A 21820-nucleotide genomic window follows, 5' to 3' on the forward strand; every position below is an offset into this window, starting at 1 on the left:
TGGTTCTCTTGATCCTTCCACTTTTTCCAAAAGATGAATGCTCCAGGGGTGCCTGGGTGGCTCAGTCGGTTGAGCGTCTGACTTCAGCTCAGGTCATGATCTCACGGCTCTGTGAGTTCGAGCCCCACATCGGGCTCTGTGCTGACGGCTTGGAGCCTGGAGCCTGCTTTGGATTCTGTGTCTCCCTCTCTCTCTGCCCCTAACCCATTCGCATTCTGTCTCTGTCTCTCTCAAAAATAAATAAACATTAAAAAAAAATTTTTTAAAAGATGGATGTTCCCGTTCTAGTTATCATATCTGTCTAGATATCATGTCTCTTTGGCGCCATAGATCACATTGCCACTGCTCACCTTAAGGTGGTTGGGAAACTGAGTACAGGTGAGGCAGGCAAGGGAGAAGAGGGTTGGAAAGAGCATTAAGTTATCCAGCCCATAGTCTGTCAAATCAACCCCTGGGCATAGAGGTATGTCTGCTTCACCCAAATCACATGGCTGAAGAAAGAAGTGATGTCTCTTTCATAGAAAAATTGGAGCACACTTACCATAAGAAGGCTAATGAGATGCTGAATGGCAAACATAAGAACTGGCCACTGCCTCAATGACCTTTCTTTGAATTCTGCAAAAGTCTTTCCTTTCTGTGGGAAGTGCAGAAGAAACCCTGGTGACTTCTTACTAGTAATTGCCAAATTCTGTAGTAATTTAAGTAATTTTCTTACTGGATCTCTCTTTTGCATTGGATACTATTGATCATTCCTTTAAAAAAAATTTTTTTTAATGTTTATTTATTTTTGAAGGAGAGAGAGACAGAGTGTGAGCCGGGGGTCGGGGGGCAGAGAGAGAGGGAGACACAGAATCTGAAGCAGGCTCCAGGCTCTGAGCTGTCAGCACAAAGCCCAACGCGGGGCTCTAACCCACAAACTGCGAGAGCATGACCTGAGCCGAAGTCGGACGCTCAACTGACTGAGCCACCCAGGTGCCCCGATCATTCCTTTATTTCTGCAACTCCTTACTTCTTTTTTTAAAAAAAGATTTTATTTTTAAGTCATCTCTACTCCCAACATGGGGCTGAAACTCACAACCCCAGATCAAGAGCCGCATGCTCCACCAACTGAGCCAGTCTGGCACCCCTGTAACTCATTACTTCTTCATTAAAATGGTTTCCCTTGCTTCTGTGACACTGAGCTTTTTGGGTTGTCCTTGAACCTCTCTGACCATATGATCTGTGCATTTGAGAGTCCCTTCTTCATGCCCCTATTCCACACACATGAATCTGCCTGCAGCCAAACACTTTTCTCTTTCTGTCTACTCCCTTCTCTTTGTCATGTTTCTTAATCTGACTGCTCAGTTTAGGTATTTTCATTCTTATTTCCATAATAAAGAAATTTAAGGTTGTTAATCTTCTTGTAAGGAGAGATTTGGCCCATTTGTATGAACTTTGTTATGTAGTGCTCTCCCTTTTGTAAATATCTAAATAGAGTTTGCTTTCCTTGAGTTTATTTTGTAATATGAATAATGCATACTCTGCTTTCTTTTTGTTTGCACTTGGCTGTTGTCTTTTCCTAAAGGTTGTGTTTAATGTTTCTGCTCATTCATATGTTCCACACACTTGACTTAAATACACACACTGGACTTCCATCTAGTACATGCATGGACCCTCTTAACTTTCCATGTTTATTAGTTTAAATGCCATGGCTGCACACCCAGAGATTTCTGAACTTTGGTCCACTACTGAAAGGACTTTGGAGGCCCTTGATATACTGCATGGCAGAGATATTGAGGAGACTGAATCAGGCAGGGTTCTTTGATTGTCAGCAACAGAAACCAGCTCTGGCTAACTTTAAAAAAATATATGGGCTAGTTCACAGAAGAAAAGAAAGGCTGAAGAACTAAAACCCTATCACCCACAGGGAAACATTCAAATTCATTAAACATAATAGAAATGTTCTTTTATCCCCCCCCCCCCCCAGTGAGACATTGTTCTAAGTACCAGGAAATCAGCGGGAACCTCTACTTTCAAGACACATATGTCTAATGTGGATCTAGACCCAGGGCTTGGCTCAATAGCCTCTTATCCTGCCACTTTCCAACATACACAGTTAATACCTTAAATATCTTAAATACCACAGTTATGCATTTACCTCATGGACTAGGTTCTTTCCTTAATGTTTGCATATCTTCTATTATTCTCCTCTTTCTGCCTATAATGCCCTCTCCCACATTTTTATTTGATGACCTTCTATCCAGTCTTCAAAAATCAAGCAAAATGTCACCACTATTACGGGGAGGTCAATAAATGACTCCCACATTTTCCCTGCTCAGTTGGGAACTACTGTATTTCCCTTTCTTTCTTTCTTTCTTTCTTTCTTTCTTTCTTTCCTTTTAAGTTTGTTTTGACAGAGAAAGAGAGCAGGGGAGAGGCAGAGAGAGAGAGGGAGAGAGAGAATCCCTAGCAGGCTCCAGGCTAGAGCCTGACTCAGGCTTGATCCCATGAACCAAACCATGAGATCATGACCTGAGCCAGAAACTAAGAGTCAGAAATTCAACCTGAGTGAGCCACCTGGAAGGTCCCATTGAGAATTATTTCATATGTAGATTGATAACATATCTCATATGCTGATTGAATAAAAAATGTCATTTTTATCATTAATAAAGTCTAAGTTAGAGAATATGGCTTATGTTTGAGGCCAAATGACTTTGTTAATATTTGGCCGTACAGTTAGGCAGACATTTAAAAAAATATTTAAAGTTTTATTTTATCTATTACGAGTATTGTTTCTAACATTATTTTAAATTATTTTTATTTTATCTACTAGTTATAGAAAAATATTTTTGTTAGCAATGATATTATAGTCAGTACCATGTGATTAAATGAATTTCATTATTTAAAATTTTTTTTAAAAATAGGGCCACCTGGGAGCACCTGGGTGGCTCAGTCAGTTAAGCATCTGACTTTGGCTCAGGTCACGATCTCACGGTCAGTGAGCTCGAGCCCCGCGTTGGGCTCTGGGCTGATGGCTCAGAGCCTGGAGCCTGCTTCTGATTCTGTGTCTCTCTCTCTCTGCCCCTCCCCCGTTCATGCTCTGTCTCTTTCTGTCTCAAAAATAAATAAACGTTAAAAAAATAATAAAAAAAAAAAATAGGGGCACCTGGGTGGGTCAGTCAGTTAAACATCTGACTCTTGACTTTGGCTCTGGTTACGATCTCACACGTTCGTGGGTTTGAGCGCCACATGGAGCTCTGCGCTGACAGCGTGCGGAGTGTACTTGGGATTCTCTCTCTGCCTGTCCCTCCTGCTCTCTCTCTCTCTCTCTCTCAAAATAAATAAACTTTAAAAATTTTTTAAAATAATTTGTGATATAGAAATTTAAATGTCTGTTCTCATTTCAACTTATTTGGATGCTTTGTTTTGAGGCTGTCATAGCTAAAAAAGATGCCTCATGGTGATATGTAAGCCCAAGACTATATCAAAACTTGATTTCCTCTTTCGGTTGTATATTCCCATTGTTTTTTGTTGAAATTCAAGTTAGTAAATATCCATCTTTCATCATATTAGTCAGTTTTTCTTGCAAACTATTTGGAAGATGTGGAATTATAATAATTTTAACAAATGACTTAAAAAACAATGATGCTTTTATCTGAAAGATTTTTAAGTTGGTTAACAATTTTTTCCCATTTTCTATGTACATGTATATAAATTTTATAGGTGACTCCCATTGGTTTTTATAATAAAATCCTGTAATTATATAAAATGCTTTTTCATAATTATAAAATTCTTTCATAATTCTCTCTGCATTTATCTGTTTAATTTTTTCCACATTTATTGACATATAATTGACATAACAAACTGCACATACTTATAGTGTACAATTTGGTGAGTTTTGACAGTGTTATATAGCCGTAAAACCATCAACATACCTTGAGTATCCTATACCCTTCCCTAATATGTCTGTGACCTTTTCCTCACTCAGCTCCAGACAGTTGCTGATCTCCTATAATACTTGAGTTGTCAAAGTATGGACTAAAATATCTGCCAGGTTCATCTGGGCTTGTGCCAGAGGATAAAAAAGAGAGGTAAGTGCTGAGCCTTGTATATATTATTCCTTCTTGCAAACTCACCAGTCACATAAGCTACTATTCCTCCCCTTTTTTTTTTAATTTTTTTTTTAACGTTTATTTATTTTTGAGACAGAGAGAGACAGAGCATGAACGGGGGAGGGGCAGAGAGAGAGGGAGACACAGAATCGGAAGCAGGCTCCAGGCTCTGAGCCATCAGCCCAGAGCCCGACGCGGGGCTCGAAGCGGGGCTCAAACTCACGGACCGCGAGATCGTGACCTGAGCCGAAGTCGGACGCTCAACCGACTGAGCCATCCAGGCACCCCACTACTATTCCTCCCTTTAAGGAACTCCCAGCATAGGAATGCAAGAAACCTGGGATAAGGAGGTTCCTTCTTTAACAATGCTTTTCCTTCCTCCTCATACAGTCATTAACTACTCTGGACTTCCACTTTGTAAACACTTACGTAATAATGTGGAGAAAACATTACTTAGCGGAATTCATGGAGGACTGCAAAAAGATATGTTGAGCCTGCTCTATCAGAGAAGGAGCTAGGAATAGAGTGTCAGGAAAGTGAGCTTTCAGAAGGTGGTGGAGTGTCAGAAATGGAGTCAGAGGCAGCTGAAAGTTGCATTTTGTTTGATATCACCCTACCTCCATTTACTCTATGTTTACGAGGGTGAATTTTTATACACATGTAAAAATGGTGATGGGCCAGAGATTCAAGATCAGGTGTGATGAGGGGTGGAATAGAGACCCACTGTAGAGACCCAGTACTGAGAGAGTTTCCATGAAAGGACCAAGAGAACCCAAATATTTAGTTATCCAAAGATTTTTTCAAGGGTCATGTCGTAACCAGCCTCCAAGATGGCCCCCAGTGATTCTCCTCTTCTCCCTTCTCCTCTCCACTCCTTCCTACAATGAATTGGGTGGTCTGTGTAACCTATAGAATATCATGGTAATGATGGAGGATGATTTTCAAGGCAACGTCACAAAAGACAGCCTTTTATGCCTTGCTCTTTCTTGGATCACTAGCTCTGGAGGAAACCAGCAGCCAAGTTCTAAGGACACTCAAGCAGCACCAAGAGGAGGTCCACATGGCAAGAAATTAAAGCCTCCTGAGCAGCTATGTGAGTCTATCTTGGAAATGAATCCACCAGTCTCAGGCCAACATCTTAACTGCAAGCTCATAGAGACGCTTTGCCACCATTATCTTATGTTTTGCAAACTGTGGTCACTCAGCTGCCTCCCTGAAAGACTCCGAGCTCCTAGAACCCTGAACCCTGGACTTGCTTATTTAAGTCTGTCCCCATCACAGCAGGCAGATTAAAGGCTAAAAGAAAGTGTGTTGGATGAACAATGGTTGCCCTCTAATCAAATGAATGAATAAATGAATGAAGGAGGGAGATATGCCCAGGGTCCTTTGAGTCAAAAGGCACAGACTTCATCTCTAGGTCTTTCTGAAAAACTAGACCTATATCTCACAATAGCAACATCCAAGGGAGAAACTATGACTACTTTCACATAGACTAGGAAAGACTGCCAAACCCTCAAAACAATGGGAAGGAGTCTTCAAGTATCATGGAAAGAAGAGATGTCACTTTGGTAACTGTGGGTGGCAAAGCAGGATTAGAGCAAGGAGACACTACCCTGTGAGTACCTCATTTTACAGCATATGTTTTCCAACAGTCTTGTGAGGTAATCAGAGATAGGATTACAGCTCCATTTTGTTGAAGAGAAAATTGAGAATCAGAGAAGGAAAGCAACTAGCCTGAGGTCACACAGGAAACACATAGTCCTTAAATTCCCAACCAGAGAGTTGTTCCAAGACTCTCTAATGTATTTCTCAAAAGATTGCTTTAGGGGCGGCTGGGTGGCTCAGTCGGTTAAGCGTTCGACTTTGGCTCAGGTCATGATGTCGGGGTTTGTGGACTTGAGCCCCGCATCCGGCTCTGTGCTGACAGCTCAGAGCCTGGAGCCTGCTTTGGATTCTGTGCCTCCCTCTCTCTCTGCCCCTCTCCTGCTCACGCTCTGTCTCTCTCTATCTCAAAAATAAATAAACATTTAGAAAAACTTAAAAAAGAAAAAGATTGCTTTGTATTCCTCTTGGCCTAAGCCTGCACCCACCACAGACCCCTAGGCAAAGGAAAGGAAGTGAAAAGAGTAGTTGCTTTCCTGCTGAGAACACTTCCAGTCTGTTTGCAAAGAGATCCCACCAAACCGCCTATTTATTGGGGTGGGGGTGGACAGGGGTTTGAGCAGGGATTTATGAAAGGAAAGGGAAGGGCTGAAGAAGCTCTGGATGGCAGAATTCCACTCAGCGTCATTTAGGCCCCTCCTCCTCCCAGAAGCCAGCTAGGAATGATCCTCCTCGCCTGAAACTCCCACTCCTTTTTCTGAACTCATTGTGAAGTTGGTGGGTGACGTATTGGGAGAGCAGAGCAGTGAGAGGAAGTGGGGCATTGCCTGGATTTCACGGATTTACCTCCATTTGTACCCCCATCTCCACCTCCTAATATACTTTATACGGGCCTCTATCATAGGTCTTATCAATCCAGCCCAGTCTAAATAAATTATATAAACTCTTCTCTGGCATATTTGGCAAAGAATGAAGGATTTCTGCAGTTTCTCAGTAATTACTCTTTAAATATTAATAATTGAGATAAAGACAAAAGAAGAGAACACTAAATGTAAGTATTTACACACGCTCTGCCTACTGTCTTTTCCCTGGAAACAGGAGCATAACAGAAGCTGAGAGCAGACCAGACTGCTTTTCAGGAGAAAGAAGGGAAGCAGGGAAAGGGGGAGAGAGGAGGCAAATGGGTGGCGGTGAGTGGTGGGAAGAGATGGAGATGAAATGAGCTGTCACCCTGAAGGATGGAGCTCTGGGGAGAGATTTGTAGTGAGAAGTTTCGTGAAATAATCGTATGTGTTGTGATATAATTCCCATCTTGTTTCCAAGGGCATTCAGTAAAGATTTCTGCTCTTGTAGAGTCTCATTTGTGTTTCTCTTAGAGGCACCACTGACCCAATTCTGCCCTAAAAATGACAACATACGCCTCAGTTAAGTTATAATAATGCTACTTCTACTACTACTAATAGCATCTACCCTTTAAAAAAAATTTTTTTAAACATTTATTTATTTTTGAGACAGAGAGAGACAGAGCATCAACGGGAGAGGGTCAAAGAGAGAGGGAGACACAGAATCCGAAACAGGCTCTGAGCTGTCAGCACAGAGCCCAACACAGGGCTCGAACCCACAAACCACGATATTATGACCTGAGCTGAAGTCAGCCGCTTAACCCACTGAGCCACCCAGGCGCCCCAGTAGCAACTACTCTTTAGTGAGTGCCTTTTGTGTGCCAGATCCAGACACTTGTAATGTCATCAACTGGATTTAAAATGTTTCTAATTGACTACAAATAGCTTTGTATGATTGGTGATTCACAGATATTCGCAGTTATGATCTGTTCCTGGAGTCACAAACTCATTTGTCTGCAAGGATGAGGCTCTAGTGAAGTGGGCTATCTTTAACAGTATAAATTTGATATTGACCGTGCGGGTCAGGTGATGTAAGGGAGGAACAGACACAGGTCAACTGGAGAGCCATGCCCCAAGAAGGCAGCTGCTACTTAGTCTAGGCCAATTTTTGCCATGAGGAAATACGGCCTCGCTGTTACTGGATCCTGTGTAAGTTTTTCCACAGAAGTCAGAAATGCCTTTTCATATGTATTCCTAATTTTTAAATTAATTATAAATCTTTAGGAGAACTAGCTTGTGGCCTCTCTTTACTAAAATGGGCCAAAGAAGAAACGGTAATTAATGTCATTTGGTCAGAAAAGCTTAAGCCACTCGGCTCTTGAGAAAAAAGGGAAAAACAAAAAAACAAAACAAAAACAAAAACAAAATGAAACCAAAACCAGAGACCAGAACAGGAACACGGTGTGTCACAAGGCTTTTGTAGAAACTTGGTTTCTTTATAATCCAGCGTATATCCTTTTAGGTCTGTAGTTCTCTAACTCAGCTGCTGGATTTCCCTAAAGGAAATTGCGTACTGGCTGAAGATGACACAGTGAAATCATAAAGAAAAGTGTTCAAGTTTAAAAGATAGGCTGTGTTCCAGCTGAGTGAAGCAACCAGATCTGTTCTGGGCTTCCCTACATTTCCAGCCACAGCAATTTCTGGGACTGGTTCCTACTGGGGGTCCAGGGGAGAAAGCTAAATTTCTTAAAATCCTTCCACCTGCACAGCGCACTGTTGCTGAGTTCTGTGTTCTAAGGCCAAAAAGAGGGTAAGAATGGAAAAAGGGAATGGGAGTGGGGGTGGGGATGAGAGGGAGATTTAAATTCTCAGGCTCAAATAATGTCAGAGCAGGAGGAACCTTAGATAGCATTCTAACCCAATTTTTATACATCTTTTATTTCTTAACATTTCAAAATTAGGATATACTTGTGCTAACAGATTGCTATAAATAGAAAGCAGACACTCCTTCCTCTCTTGCCTTCATTTACAGCTGGAGAAACAAGCTCGTAGAGGGAAGTGATATGCATTGTCACCTAGTTAGAGTGCAGGGCAAGTTTTCACAGAGATCGACATTGGGATTGAGCAGGATTGTTTCCTATAGAAAGGGAAGAGGCTGGAATGTTGAGGAGAACGTTTAGTCTCAGATATTTTTATATCTGAGAAAAGACAGGAAGAAAAAAAGACTATGTTCAGAGTTTTATATATGTTGTTGTTGTTGTTGTTGTTGTTGTTGTTGTTGTTGTTGTTTTTACGTAAGCCTTACCTCTCCCCTGGGAGGGAGGTATAGTTATTCTCATATTAAACATGAGGAAACTGGGGATCAGAGGGTTAATTAACTTACCCAATATCACACAACTAGAAAAGTGGAGTAACTAGAATCCAGGTCTCTATAACCCTCAAGTTTCAATCCCATATATCACTCATGTAAATTAAAAATGGTTTCCTCTGCCTCTGGGCACATGAAGCCCAGCACCAGAGCTCATGGAGATGGTGGGTACGTTCTACAGTGCATTGGCTGTGTGTTCTCCTCCAAGTGCATGGCCCTTAGCTACTATGCAATATGGTTTATCAAAAAAAAAAAAAAAAAACCAATCAGGACATTTTCATTATGATACGTCTTTACTAACTCTCCAAATTCTCTTTGAACTTTATTCTGATGTGAGAGAATGGGGAACGGAGTACCTGCTGAGAGACTCTAAGATGCAGGGGCAAGAAAAGGGAAGAGAGTCATACTGCTCAGACACAAGGGTACCATATCTTGGTCAGCAATGAAGAGAACCCTGGAGATCTGGGTTGTGAGGCTATCATCCACCCTAATATAGCTAATTGACTTGGGTCTTGGTTTTCTCCCATGTAAAGTGGTACAAAGAAAGGATTGGACCAAATGAATTCTGAGGTTCCTTCCAACTCTGAGGTCTATGGTTCCAAGAATAGATATAGATGCCCAGTGGGGGAAATGTTTTAAATCAGCCAAAAACTTAACAAGCAAAAGAGAAGAGACTCATATGAAGAATAGAAGACAGGCAGACTACAGATATCATTTAATCTAGTGTCTGAAAAATGGTATCTAGTCTCTGCTGCAATAAGCTCTTGCCCCCTTGAGACAGGCCATGTCATTGTTGGCCAGTTCTCATGGTTAGAATTTCTTACAGTGAGTCAGACTTGCTTTCTGAGACCTAACTGTGTCATGGGAACCATAGAGCCCATTTTAAATATACTTCCAAAAAATAGTCTTCAGATATTGGAAAACAGTGAATGTAACTCCCCAGATTTATCTCTTCTCCAGGATAAGTGTTCCTTGAACCACACCATTCATCCCTCAAGAGACAGGGTTTCAGGTCCCGTGATCCGGGCTCATTCATTCAACAAACATTTGCGAGGCATATATGTGCCATGTTCTGTGGGAAAAACTGGGAATACACAAGGTGAAGAAGACACAGTCCTAACACTCAAGGGCTTTACTTCTAGTGGGAATGACAAAGAAGTCCCTAAACCATTGCACCAACCCTAGTAGAAGGTGTGTAAGTGTAGTGGGGGTCGAAGAAGGAGACAGTCAAATCTACCCAACGGGTCAGGAGGACTTTGTGGAGGAGAGACTTCTTCCTCTGTAGGTCCGTACATAAATCACTTTATCTTCCTCTTCATCCAAGGACTTTACCTCCTTCTGCCTTCTTTTCTTGGCATTTCTCTAACACATCCTGTTAGAGTGTTATGTTTCAGGAAATTTTTTAAAAATATATTCATCTGCCACCTTAGAAATGTTTTCATAAGAAGAGAATCTAGCAGCTTGTGACAAGAATGACTATTTCGGCACATAAAGTCTGAGACACTTTTACCAGCTCCCATTCTTACAGTCTCTCCAACCTAGCTTTCCTCTCTTTCGTTATTCTCTTTTTCTTCCTTTCTCCTTCAGGATTTCTCTCACTCTTCATTTCAAGGCATTTTTACAATCTCATAGTTAATCCTCACCACACAGCTTTTTTTGTAAATTCAGATGGGTTAAGGGACATGACAGAGGGCACAAGCTGGGAAGTAGCAGAAGCACGATTTGAACCTAGCTCGTCTGATAAATATTCACATTCAATTATAGGAAAAGAGGTCACAGGGTTTCTATCTGACCCTTTGCTAATACATGAATGCATATTTGAAAATATAATCATTTCCACTACAGGCTAAAATGCAGGCCTAATTCTCCCACCTAGTTCCCTTCTATCCTTCTTGGATGAAGTATAAAATATCCTCTCCTAACTGCGTTTAACCTGTTTCTGCTAAATGTACGTATTTTCAAAGTATTTAATCATCACTTTCACGTAAAAAAGTTGTCTTCTCAAAAAAAATTTTTTTTTATCTTCTCATAATGTCCTGAGCAGGTAAATGTGTCAAAGTCCTTTATCTTATCTTAGAGGATGCAGCATGATATAAAAAACAAGGTTTCCTAAAAGTCAGCAATCTCTATACCACTTTCATTATTTTTGCTACATTCTTGAACTACTTACAGCACTTTAAAAAACTATTTTAATTTTGGGGTACCTGGGTGGCTCAGTGGATTGAACATCTAACTCTTGATTTCGGCTCAGGTCATGATTTCACAGTTTGTGAGATTGAGCCTTGCGTAGGGCTGCATACTGACAGGGAGGAGCCCACTTGAGATTCTCTCCCTCTCTCTCGCTCTCTCTGCCCCTACCCCATGAGGACGCGTTCTCTCTCTCTCTTTCTCTCACTCTCTGTCTCTCTCTCTCTGAGTAAATGAATAAACTTTTAAAAAACCCTGTTTTAATTTCAATTTATTTACTTTTTTAACTTAAATTTTAAGGTGAACTTTAAATCTTTATATAGTGTCCCTATATGTAATGCCAAATTTTGATGTGCTCTTTATGTGTTATAAATATTAAAATAAATGTATAATTATAGTATCTATAAACATTTGTTCTGCACTACTTAAAATAATCTCAAGAGCACATCGGTGAAACCAAGGCTGCTGCATGCAAAACTCTAAGGGTGCCATTTACATCATGGTCATGTCAGAGCTGTTCAAAGCTGTGGCTACACACGTTAGCCTGAGTAAACCTTGGGAACTTTAAGAAATAATGGAAAATAGAAAGGATACTTAATGGGAGTCTGTAAACCTGTACTTGAGCCCTGGCACTGCCCCTGACTTACGGTGTGATTGAGGGTAGATCCTTTCATCTCTCTGGACCCCAGCTTCCAGATCTGAAAATTGAGGGGGGTTGACCTGAAGAGCTAAAAAGTTGTTACCATCTTTGTTGTATTGTTGTCCAATCTGTGTTGGATTGTTACAATCCAGTTGTTAACAATCTTTCTTTTGAGTAGCTTTAGTCATTTTAGATACCATTCTGAAGCTTTCCCTAGCTCTTACTCCCAAAGGAAAGCCTTGCTGTTATTGTAATTCAGCCAGATAAAATGGATACTTACAGACTGAGAAAAAGAATTTTCTTTGCTCCTGTACTCAGGAGATAAGATCAGGCAAGTCTTCCAAGACAGGCTTCACATTGGGCAAGAGGGCAGCTCTGGGGAAAATTGTGGATTTCATGTTATTGTATAAAGCCAGATGTTACCACTATGTTTATAGATACCGGTATCTGTGAATTTTTTTTCTCTTGACTAGAGAGTAAGCTGTTTGAAAGTAGGATGAAATCCTCATAGTGCATTAATGCAGTAGGATCACAGTAAATGTTTGAAAATGGGAACACAAAGGGAAGGAGAGAAAGGAAAAGGGAGACAATGGAAGAAAGGAAGGGAAGAGAAAAAGATGGGACTGGAGGGCTTGTCCTTTTATTCTCTAGAATAGGCTAAATCATTTTGGCTCATCACAGGGGTGACACTTAGATGTGAAGGACGATTATTTCACAATTTCTGTTCTTTGTCTTAATTTTCAAGAATGCATTATTTCACACAGTAGAAATGCCATATAGGATGTTTTTCTAATCCTTTCACCACAGTTAAGACTATTTTGAGATTTCCCTTGTGTATCTTTGATCTTTTATTCATAAATGCATCCTATTTAAGTGATTTAAATACAATGCTAATTATTGTATATTTTATTAATTCATTTATTTATTCCAAAAATACTTTTGAGCCCCTACTATGTGTCAGAACCCATGCTAGACATTGCTGAAAATATAATGATGAATAAGATATAGTTCATGACCTCAAATTTTCTATAGGCTATTTTGGGAGAAAGACGGGTAAGTTACAAAAGACCATTGACATTTATGAATTACTATTCATTGTTTCGGCTATCCAATTCATGAAGAGCCTCAGAGATCCATGACATGAATCTAATTGCAATGAGAATAATTACACTGATATTGTGGGCTGTTGAGAGGATTAACTTAGATAATGCATTTTTAAACACCCAGCATGAATTTGAATCAAGAGCACTGTAAAAATCTTGTACAGGAGGAACTCACTTGGCTAGTCAAGCCAAACAGAGAAAATGGGTTGTAAAGAGGTGGGAAATGAAGATAGAATACCCCATTCTCCAAATTTGGGGAAGGGAAAACACATCTTGTCATCAATTTAAAAAATACATGAAATCAGCAGCACAAATTGTAAAACATAAGTGACAATCCAAGTTCTTGTGTGGCAGTATTTATAAAAATTACAAACTATCAAGATAAAAAAAAAAGAAACATAATGATTGAAAAGAAAAAACATAAGCATGCTGATATAAATCCAGTGAAGACCACTCCTCCTGCCATCTCCACCTAGATGACAATCTGTTTCCCTTCTGCACAAATACAGTTGTTCATATCAAACTTGCACAGTTTGTATCACTTAGAACAATTTATGATGCATCTTTAGTTGTCAATCTTTTTTAACTCTGATGACATTATTTGAAATTCTCAAAAGTGTTTTAATTTTTCTTCTTTGACCGCCTTTCAGTGGCTGTGTTCAGAGCAGCCTCTATTCTCTGTCTGTTTGCTTCTTTATTTCAGCTCTTATGGTTTATGCCTCCTATTGCCTCTTCTTTACCTCGCCAGAATTATTTGGCGAGAATTAGTGTTTCAGAAACTGGAGAAACTGCCCTAGTGTGTCTTGAGGGTTCAGGACCTTGGACAGCAACATAGGTGCCCTCCCCATTTCAACATTCTCCTCATGGTATGCCTGTGCAACCAATTATGAACAGTAATCATAAATGTATGTGTCAGGGACATGCCATAAGACTCAATTTAATTAGTGTTATCCTAGCAGAATAAACAAAGTGTTGTAAGAGAACCAAGGAGGGAGAGATTGAATCTTCCTAAAGAATCTGGGAAACTTTCCTACAGAAGGTAACAGGATACTAGGTCCTAGGAGAATAGTAGTCATAGTATCCAGCTGTTTGAGCTAAGAGACATCTCAATTGTCATTGTATACAATTTTAGTTTGAAAAAAGTTTTGCGTAGTGAATCAGGATTAATATGGACTGTGAATTACAGAAAACCTAAATAACTTAAAAATAAGGAAGTTTGTTGCTTTCATATAAAAGACATTCAGAGAAAATCAATATAGAGCTGATATGCAGACTTCACAGTTATTAGAGACCCAAGATCCTTATGTCTTTCCCTTCTACTATCCTTAATGCATTCAAATGTGGAGAGTAACTCATGATAGCAGCTAAAACTTGAGTCATCACATCTGCATTCCCAGCAGAATAGAGGGGAGAGTTATAATGGTACCTCTACTATCTAACTCAGTCCTTCTTAAGAACGTGCCCTGGAAATTCCACCCTACAACTTCCGTTCACATTTTACTGGTCATTCCTTGCTGCAGGAGAAGTCAGGGAATGTGATATCTTAGCTGGACATATTACAATCCATAACAAAATGAGAATTTTGTTAGTAAGAAAGGAGAATAAATATTAGACAATCTGTAGTCTCTGCCACACTTAATAAGCTCTTTAAGGGACCTTGTGGGTCATGTTCTCCTTTGTATCCTAGAGCTTAGCCCAGTAAATGAATAAACTGCATTGTAGAAAAATTGCAAAATCTCCAATTCCTCATGAAAGGTTTTTCTCATTGCACTCTATTTTCCAGAATTTCTACTCACTGGTCCTGTTTCCCCTCTGAAGTCACCCAGAGTAAGTCCTTTGTCTTATGTGGAAAACCTTCAGCTATCTAGAGACACTTCCCATGTTCTGTCTCTTTCTCCGAAGTATTTGCTTCTCTAGGACAATGACCTCCATCTTTTCAGCAATTTCTTATAAGACATGACTCCTGGATTCTCCCTTCCAATTTGGCCCTCATGGCAGAAATTTTGTCCCATCCTGGAGCCAGGAATTAATTAATCCATTTCAACCATGGGCAGGACCTAACTTCAGGTGCTGTCTGGGCTTTGTACTGACTAAAATAAGGCCTTATAAATTATTTTATTTAATTCCCTTGCAATTAAACTTCTTACAAAGTAGATGAGGGAAAAAGAGAGACACATGAAAAGTAAACCATCATCCCCAAAATTGTCACTTGAAATTCACAAAATGTTACTTCCCTGTGTTTCATATTAATAGCCCCTGGCACACTGGGGCTACCTTTTGGTTGCAGCCCCAGGTTCTGTTCCCTGTTTTCTTTGGGAGTTGAACATCCAGGTCCCATTCCCCTATTTCTCTTCTCCTCAAAGACTTGCGTCTTTCCAGTTAAAACATTGTTCACTTATTGCACAATGGAGCTTGCACTCTCTACCCTGCAAAGTCAGAAAGAAATTTCCTAGAAGATTTAGCCTTTAGCCCAAGGCCTCAAATTTGCCTGACCTCCCATTAAGCACCCCACCCACCCTTGATCCAGCCTTTTTTACTGTTTCTGGGTTCCCTGATTAACTCTGTCTTTACATATTTTATGAATATATTCACCCACCCATGTTGCCAATACATAGATCAAGATACAGAATTTTTTAAAATTGTATATGAGTATAGTTGAAATATGTTACATTAGTTTCAGGTATACAAATAGTGATTCAACATCTCTTTACGTTATGCTATGCTCACCACAAGTGTAGCTACCATCTATCGCCAAACAGCGCTATTATAATATCATTGACTATATTTCCTATGCTGTACCCTTTATTCTCATGACTTATTCATCATAACTTAAAGTTTGTATCTTCCACTCCCTTTCACCCATTTTACCCACTCCCTCCCCACCGCCTCTGGCAACCATCAGTTTGTTCTGATTCTACTTTTTGTTTGTTCATTTATTTTGTTTTTAGAGTGAAATCATATGGTATTTGTATTTCTCAATCTGACTTATTTTACTTTCAAAATACCCTCTAGGTCCATCCAAGTTGTCACAATTGGCAATATCTCATTTTTTATGGTTGTATAATACTCCATTATCTATGTGTACATCTTCTTTGTCCATTCATCTATCAATGGACACTTATGTTGTTTCCATATCTTTTTTTAAATAAAAAAAATTATTTAGAGAGAGAAAGAGAGAGCAAGTAAGGGAGGGGCAGAGAGAGAGCATGAGAGAGAATCCCAAGCAGGCTCCATGCTGTCAGCACAGAGCCGGACACAAGGCTTCGTCCCACAATGAGATCATGACCTGAGCAGAAATCAACAGTCGGGGGGGGGGGGGGGGGGGGCGGCGCCTGGGCGGCTCAGTTGGTTAAGAGTCTAACTCTTGACTGCCGCTCAGGTCATGATCTCACGGTTTGTGAGTTTGAAGCCCACTTTGGGCTCTGTGATGCTCTCTCTCCCTGCCCCTCCCCTGCTTTCTCTCTCTCTCAAAATAAATAAGTAAACATTAAAAAAAAAAAAAGAAATCAAAAGTCAGCGGCTTAAACTGACTGAGCCACCTATGTACCCAATGTTGCTTCAGTATCTTGGCTATTGTGAATAATGCTGCAATAAACATAGGGGTGCATATATCTTTTCAAATCAGTGTTTTGTTTTCTTTGGGTAAATATCCAGTAGTGGAATTATTGGATCGTATAATATTTATATTTTTAATTTTTTGAGGAACCTCCATACTGTTTTTCACGTTGTCTTTACCAATTTATATTCCCACCAACAGTGCATAAGGATTCCAAGATAAAGAATATTTGTAGCCACCTAGAAGACTCCTATGTGCCTCCATTCAGTGAACACTCACCCGTCAATGACAGCCCCTATTCTAGTGAGTTTGCCTGTTTTTGAACTTCAGGTAAGTGGAATTATCCAGTATGTACTCTTTTGCATCTGACTTCTTTCCTTCATCATTAAGTTGGAGAGATTCACTCATGTTGTGAGTAGCACTATTTTGTTCTTTTCCATTGCTGTGTCCATTGTGGCAAAGGTTTTCAACATTATTTCAATTTGAGTCCCATCTATAGACAAGATGGAGAACCTCGGCTCTAGAGTCAGAAAAAACAGGGGTTGAATCCTATCTTCAAAATTATTTGACCTGGATTCACCCCTGAAATGTCTACTCTCATGGTCATTGGGCTCAATTAGATATTGAGTTTCACTTAATTATTATAGGCCTTACATGGCATCAAATTAACTCACAAAGGCCCAAGATAACAGCATCTGGTACTTCTCCTCCGTAGTTCTTGTAGTAATCTAATAATTAGTTTTCTTTTGCCTCCCCCTGCAAGGGGACAGCTCAGGTACAAGGAGTTAAGATTACGTCAGTGCATATAGTGACAACCTTAGTTTAGAAATGACCTATCTTAAATAAGAATCAATATTTTGCATCCTATGGACACACCTTTCAGATTCCCTGTGGGAGATTAGTTTACTGCACTTAGGGAGATCCAAAGTCATGGCTTCCTACCTTAGATATCCTGACTTACATGCACTTTACCAATTGGGAGTTATTTTTAGCATAAACAATGCGGCCTAATATCATAGCCCTCATTGTATCTTTATTGTATTTCCAGGGAGACAGAACATAAAGTTAACCCAAATTTGTCCTGAAAGGAAGAGAAAGGGAAAATGCTATATTCATATTCTCTTCAGCTGACACACTAACCAAGGAGATTAGGTCTGAAAATGACTTGCTCTTTGAGTCAAAAACAATATTTGCTGTATGAAAATGCTTAGTAAGTGTTTGCCAATGAGTAAATTATGGCAAATAACAACATTAAAGAGTTGCTTCACTCTTAACATTTAACTAAAACAAAACAAAACCAAATGACTATTATGTTACCTTGGGTGAATCTTAATTTCTCCTAACTTCTGCTACCTCTTCTGTGAAATGGAAATAACTGTTCCCAATTTATTGGGATTGTTGTAAGAATTAAATGAGATAATGTATGTAAAAGATGTTACAAACAGCTAGACTTCATTATTATAAATGGAGAGGAGGCCTATATAGAGAGAAGGGATTTGTTAGCAGGTTACATATGGTGGCAGAACTGTTCAGGTCTCCTGACTTCCAGCCCAGTGCTTGTCCACGATACCATGTGGCCCCTTTTCACAAGTTGTCTTACCTAGTTATTGTTTAGGAAATCAAACATCCCAAAACAATCAGGACTTTTGTCCAAGAGAGACAACTTCTGTGAAGGGTCCACTTTGCCCTGTAGACTGCTCACCCATCCTGCACAGGACACAGTCCACTCAGATGCCCTTCTCCTGGTGTTAAGGGTGAAATTAAGATTTTTCCCCAGGCCATAAGAAAAAGTGAAACTTATGTTCTCAGCTTGCTGCTGACTAGCAGATGAAGGGCAAACAGAACCTCCAAGCATTCATTCTTGAAGACTCTGGTTCCTTTTTCAACAGCCACTGCAAGAAGGGGATATGAAAAGCAATATGATCAGAAGGTAATGAAAGAACAAATCTCACTGGGAGTTAAATACCATTGTTAAAAAAAAAAAAAAAAAAAAAAGCACCATGGGCAGAAGCCCAAAAATCAGAGGCTTCCCCGAGTGTTCTTTGAATCCATTTTTTTTAAGCTGTTAAAAACACCCTTAAAATAAACCTGCCATCTTGTGAGGACAGGAAGAAGGTTACCCGTCTTTCCATCTCCATCTGTAGGGCTAGCTCAGCTTTAGGCTTCCTTGAGCCACACTCCCCCGCCTCCAGCCTGTTCTTTACAACATGTCAGGGTGGGGTTGATTATAGTTTCTTTCCCTAACTTAGCGAAATTCAGTCAGAATTAAAATTTGAAGTGAATTTGAAGGAAAGACTATATAGTAGTTCGCTTCACAATGCATTTTATTCTTGCTATTTCATATTCTCTAATCATTTCTCTTTTTTTATGTTTATTTTTAAGAGAGACTCAGAGTGCGAGTCGGGAGGGACAGAGAAAGAGAGGAAGACACAGAATTTGAAACAGACTCCAGGCAAAGCCCAACGCGGGACTCGAACTCAGGAATGGCGAGATCATGACCTGAGCCGAAGTTGGAATGTTTAACCGACTGAAACATCCTGGCATCCCTAATATTCTCTAATAATTTCTAACATTGCTCTCAGCCATTTGTATTTATCAGTATGAGTTTGGATCAGGTCAGTTTGTGAGTTAGGTCAGGGCTCAGGTTATATCTAAGATTAGAGCTCAATCTGCCGCTAAGGTCATGGCTCATACTTCGGTTGGGATCAGGGTTCACCCTGTGATTACAGCTCCATCTATGGTGGGCTATGAACATAATCTGTGATTAGGGTAGAGACCTGTCTGTGACTAGTGTTAAGGCTCCATCTGTGCTGTAATCAGGTCTCAGCCTGTGGCAGAGATCAGATTTGTTCGTGGTGGGCACAAGGATTCAATCAGGGGCTGGGCTCATAGCAGGATAGGGTTCTATTCCGGGAAAGAAGGTCATGAAGTGTTGGTCAGAAGTTCAAAGAGTCCATTGAGTTGCTGTCAGATCAGAGGACTGAGCAGATGGGGGAACCAGAGAACCAAGTGGGGGGGGGGGGTGTCAAATAGAATTGGTGACTGCCATCACCATGGCTTACATTAAAAGGACTAACCATACCAAGTGTGGGTGAGGATTTGGAGCACCTGGAGCTTTCTTATATTGCTCGTAGGAGTATACATTGAAAAACTATATTGAACAGCTCTGGCAGTATAAATAAAGGTAGGCATACATATGTATGCCATCTGGGTTCAGCATTTCCACTCCTGGAATTGACAGACAACTGCTACACACAACATGGATAAATCTCATGAAATAGTGTTAAGCAAAAGAAGCCAGACACCAACGAATATTTTATGATTCCATTTATAAGAAGTTCAAAAACAGACAAAATTAATCTATGATGATAGGAACTAGATAAGTGTTACATTTGGGGGAGATATTAACTGGAGGGGGGCACAAAGGAGCCTTCCAAAAGTCTATGTTTTGAACTGGATGGTGGTTACACCATACATAAAAATTCACTGAACATTTAACATTTGTACCTTTTGCTACATGTAAGTTCTATCTCAATGAGAGAAAAGAGAGTAAGGAAACCGTATGGAAGTGTGGTTGGCTAGGGACACCTGGCTGGCTCAGTTGGTAGAACATGTGACTCTTGATCTCAGGGTGGTGAGTTCCAGCCCCACAATGGGTGTTGAGATTACTTAAGAAAAAAAAAATTTTTTTTAAGTGTGGTTGAGGGGAACCTGGCTGGCTCAGCTGACTGAGTGTTGGACTCTTGATTTTGGCTTGGGTCATGATCCCAGGGTCATGGAGTCGAGCCCCGAGTTGGACTCCATGCTGGCCATGGAGCCTGTTTGGATTCTCTCTCTCTCTCTCTCTCTCTCTCTCCCTCTCTGCCCTTCTCGCGGGTTCACATGCATACTCTCTCTCTCTTAAAAAAAAAAAAAGGTGGTTGAAAAAAAATTTAGCTGAAGACTGGTTGGGGAGTTAATGCCATAATGGCTTGTTGAGCCTGGGGAGTGGGCCTAGAGGGTGTCGGGGGTAGAGGGGTGCAGCCTTTGAAGCAATCACACTGGGAATAATATAGTGTTAGAAAGCCACACACTTGGAGTCAAAAGTCCTGAGTTTGGATCTCAGCACTGTGCTTAGTATCTAATCCAGTGGGAAACATGGTATGTTGTGATCTGTCATGAGGTACCCCACAAATTATTCATTGGTAATTATAAGTCACTGAAGCTTTTAATATTTTCCTATTAATTCCTTTCAATTCGTGATACATGCATTTGGTTACAAACAAATTAAGCCTTATAGAACAGTATACAGTGAAAAGTCTATTTTACTCCCATTTCTGACTCCAAACACCAGTTCCTCAGTCTCCCTCTTGAGAGACAACCACTATCATTGGCTTCTTAAATATCATTCCAGAGAGTCTATGCATATTTTTTTTAATGTGTATTTATTTTTGAGAGAAAGACAGAGAGTGAGCAGGGGAGGGGCAGAGAGAGAGGGAGACACAGAATCTGAAGCAGGCTCCAGGGTCTGTGCTGTCAGCACAGAGCCCAATGCGGGGCTCGAACTCATAGACTGTGAGATCATGACCTGAGCCGAAGTCAGATGCTCAACCAACTGTGCCACCCAGGCACCCCAGAGTCTATGCATATTCATGAATTATGTCCTTGCAGAAAATCACAAGGTACCCCTGTAATAATGTTGCTTATATATTGAATGCTTTATTTTGTTTTCAAAATGGAATTAAGTTTTCATTATAAAAATAACACATGTTTATTTAAAATTGTATAAAGTAGGGCGCCTGGGTGGCTTGGTCGGTTAAGCGTCCGACTTCGGCTCAGGTCATGATCTCACTGCCCGTGAGTTCGAGCCCCGCGTCGGGCTCTGTGCTGGCAGCTCAGAGCCTGGAGCCTGTTTCAGATTCTGTGTCTCCCTCTCTCTCTGCCCCTCCCCTGTTCATGCTCTGTCTCTCTCTGTCTCAAAAATAAATAAATGTTGAAAAAAAAAATTTTTTTAAATAAATAAATAAAATAAATAAATAAAATTGTATAAAGTAAAAGTGAAAACTCCCTAACCCACTGTACCACATCTTACTCCCCAATTCTAGAGTTAACCACTGTTTCTAGAGTTAACAGTTTCTTATGTGCCCTCCTGACAACTGTATGCATGTGTAAATATACATAGAATATTGCTATAAACAGTAAACTTGCAATCTGAATTTTTTCATCAACAATATATCAGGGACATCTGGGTGACTCACTTGGTTAAGGCTTCGATTATTTATTTAAAGTTTATTTATTTATTTTGAGAAAGAGAGAGAGAGAGGAAGAGAGAAGAGAGAGAATTCCAAGCCTGCTCTGTGCCATCAGCACAGAGCCTGACATGGGACTCAAACCTGTGAACTGTGAGATCATGACCTGAACTGAAATCAAGAGTCAGATGCTTAACTGACTG

The 21820-nt window shown here is 40.2% G+C and overlaps 1 long non-coding RNA gene across 3 annotated transcripts in view; it reads left to right on the forward strand.

The window, feature by feature from the left end:
* LOC131491681 (uncharacterized) overlaps positions 1-21156 on the forward strand; it is a 55313-nt gene extending 34157 nt beyond the window's left edge. For 2 of the 3 annotated variants that reach the window (XR_009251599.1, XR_009251598.1), the window contains exons 4-7: positions 3968-4070; positions 14617-14660; positions 16591-16719; positions 18772-21156. This is a non-coding gene — a long non-coding RNA (uncharacterized LOC131491681). The remainder of the gene's footprint in view (positions 1-3967; positions 4071-14616; positions 14661-16590; positions 16720-18771) is intronic. The other variant, XR_009251600.1, reaches the window with a different exon arrangement.
* Positions 21157-21820: the final 664 nt, after the last annotated feature.

This window comes from Neofelis nebulosa, chromosome 12 (assembly GCF_028018385.1).
Source record: "Neofelis nebulosa isolate mNeoNeb1 chromosome 12, mNeoNeb1.pri, whole genome shotgun sequence".
Taxonomy (NCBI): domain Eukaryota; kingdom Metazoa; phylum Chordata; class Mammalia; order Carnivora; family Felidae; genus Neofelis; species Neofelis nebulosa.